The 2,884-nt window shown below is 34.3% G+C and overlaps 1 pseudogene; it reads right to left on the bottom strand.

Annotated features, from left to right (window-relative positions):
• Nucleotides 1–600: 600 nt before the first annotated feature.
• Nucleotides 601–1,766, bottom strand: LOC122104114 (annotated as a pseudogene).
• Between the last annotated feature and the right edge of the window lie 1,118 nt (nt 1,767–2,884).

Genomic DNA, 2,884 nt, shown 5'->3' with positions numbered 1-2,884 from the left:
CCTTGTGATGGAGATGAGGAAGAATAAAATATCTAGATTTCTCTTTTCCTCTTCTCTTTTTTCTAGTGTGAATTCTCATCTTTCTCCAAATTCTCCAATTAATAAAGGAAGAATCACACATTGCAAATATCAAGCTAAAGTCTTCAAAGCAAGAATTTCATTCTTTCAGAAATAGGTGAAGTAAATCAGAGTGTCTAGAGGAAGAATAAAATCATGATTATTTTTCCCTGTCTAGCTTCCATCATAGTGTCTGAACATGACTCTAAATATCTAATAAACCACTTGCCTTGGCTAATTTTTAAAAAAGTTTTTTTAAATAAATAGTAATTTTTTAAAGTTTTTAAAAATAATTTTTAAAGAAATACTAATTTGTTGTGTGCTTACGGCAGGCATGAAATTAGACTGCATTAACATTACTTGTTGAGAGGCTAAATTTTGTCAGAATCTAAGCATAATTACAAATATATTATTTTAAGATAACTAGTTATAGGTACATTTTTTACATGAAAGGACAATATTTATTTAAACAGAGCTCAGTGGGGGACCATGGTATCATCAGAGTGCATCCAGGGGGAAAAGGGAGGAGGGGCCAAATGAGAATCAATGGCACTCCCACACCTTTACTATTTGATCTATACTGCCAGTCACCACATAGAAGGCCATCTTGTGGAAATCCAAGGAGGTAACAGTGTTGATGCACATTGTCTTGTCATCAGCACAAATCAAAATAAATTTCTCCCCAGAATGGAACAGAACTCCACGTATCCAGTTATCATGACCCACAAGAGTCATAAGTCACATGCCAATACTGACATCCCACATCCTAATAGTTTTGTCTCTGGATCCAGATTCCATGAATGGCCCGGGATTGCCACTTTTTTTAGTCTCAGATCCTGTTGCTTCAGAGATGGAAGAATATGAACTTTCTGGAGCCCAGGAAATGCATTTCACCACATGCTCATGTTCTCGGAACTCTGCTTTGCACTCCTTTGTTGCTAAGACCCACACACGACCAGTCTGGTCATTGGAACAGCTGTCTATCAGAGTGCCATCCTTATTTGGCCGTACCATACCTACCCATTCTCTGTGTCCTGTAAATGTCTTCACACAGTAGCCAGTTTGCACTTCCCACATTTTTATAGTTTTATCCCGTGAAGCAGACACTATATGATCTCCATTAGGCATGATGGCTACTGAAAAGACATTGTGGTCACGGCCATGTATGGTTCTGATGCATTCAAAGCCTTGAAAATCGCAAAGTTTAATGGTCATATCTGCAGAACAGGAAGCCAGTATCTTGCCACTGTGGTCAAAGGAAATATCCTTTAAAGAATCTGTATGTCCCTTAAGAGTTCTTTCAGAATCTCCAGTCTCATAATCCCACACCATAATTGTACCATCCTCTGAAGCAGAGACCATGACACTGAACACAGGATGGAAAATGACTCGAGTGACTGGACTCCTGTGACAACTCAATGTATATTTTTCTGGTGGATGGGGAATCCATTCTTTTGGATCTCGTTTCTGACGTAAATTCGTCTTTTGCTTCATTTAGATTTGATTCTAATTCCATAACCTTCTTTTGTAATATAATAACAGATGTCCATTTTTTTCCAAAAGTACAACACATTTTCATCTAATTCTTCATTCATATCTAATTCAGCTTCCTTTTTAAAAACTGAATAAGCCTCTTCATAGCCATTTGAAAGAAGATAATCTGCTATAGCTCTATTAAGTTCATCTCATTGTCTCTGGGACAGCACCATTTTGGCTTTAATGTGAAGCTTATTTGAGATATTGGGATGTCCCTCCTACAGGAAATCAAGAAGCTTTGTAATCCTTGAATTTATAATTTAATATGCCACTAAGTGGCTTCCACACAGAGGAAAGTATTCTTTTTCTTTTTTTGTATGTAGTAAACTTTTATTGAAATAATATTTGTAAATTAAATTTGACAAACTTTAATGTGTATTAATATCAAACCTCATTTCTTTACACATAATTCACATTAAGACATTGAAAATACATTTAGCAAAATTCTTCATTTAAAGTGACTTATCTGTGTCATATTTTTTTTAGTTGTCTGTTTATTTTATTTTTTTTAATTTTAATTTTAATTTTTTGTGAAGGGTAAACAAAGGAGGAGGCAGCAATGCTTGATAAGAAATGTACTCATTATCTTGCCCAAGTAATTGTAACACCTCTGTACAGTATGTTCACAAAAAATAAAAGTATTCTTTTTCAAGTGAATCCAGTAATCAGGAAATAGTTAACAAGTAATGTTCATTCCACCTTAGTACTGCTTGACTTCTAGTTCTATAGGTACATTTTTAACATAACATACACACAGAGACATCTTTTTTCTTCTTTTCCTCTCCACACTGATTCTTCAATAAGTAGTTCAGGTCATTCAAATAGCTGTGTTTCTTTCAGAAATAGATTAGACACAAAAACGTTACAAAAAGAAAACCAGGATTGGGTGGTGCATACTTTAAAAATAGCAGTCAAATAAATATTAACCATAATTCCAAAATAATAGCAGCCAAATGCTCTTGAAAAGAGAAGATTTGAAGCAAAATGTGTAAAAAGTGATAGTGCCAGAACTGCTTCAGGAGCTGCTCTCTGGGATTTAGGGTTTTTAGTACATAAAAATATTTAAATCAGGATTAATTGCTTTCAGGGACTAATTTTTTTTCTAGTTATATTTCACTGAAGAAATATGTTGTTCAAATTTAATGAAAGAATAACAGGTTATAGTAGAAAGATTGCTACAAACTCATTATTGTAGGCAACAAAATACCTTCCCAACATATCTATCATCCCCAAATATCTAATCCCTCAAATGTAGATTTGCAGTATATGTGTGTGTGTGTGTATATATATA

Source organism: Dipodomys spectabilis, unplaced genomic scaffold (assembly GCF_019054845.1).
Source record: "Dipodomys spectabilis isolate Male_0828 unplaced genomic scaffold, ASM1905484v1 ptg000022l, whole genome shotgun sequence".
NCBI classification, from domain to species: Eukaryota; Metazoa; Chordata; class Mammalia; order Rodentia; family Heteromyidae; genus Dipodomys; species Dipodomys spectabilis.
This window is presented reverse-complemented; position numbering and strand designations above follow the sequence as displayed.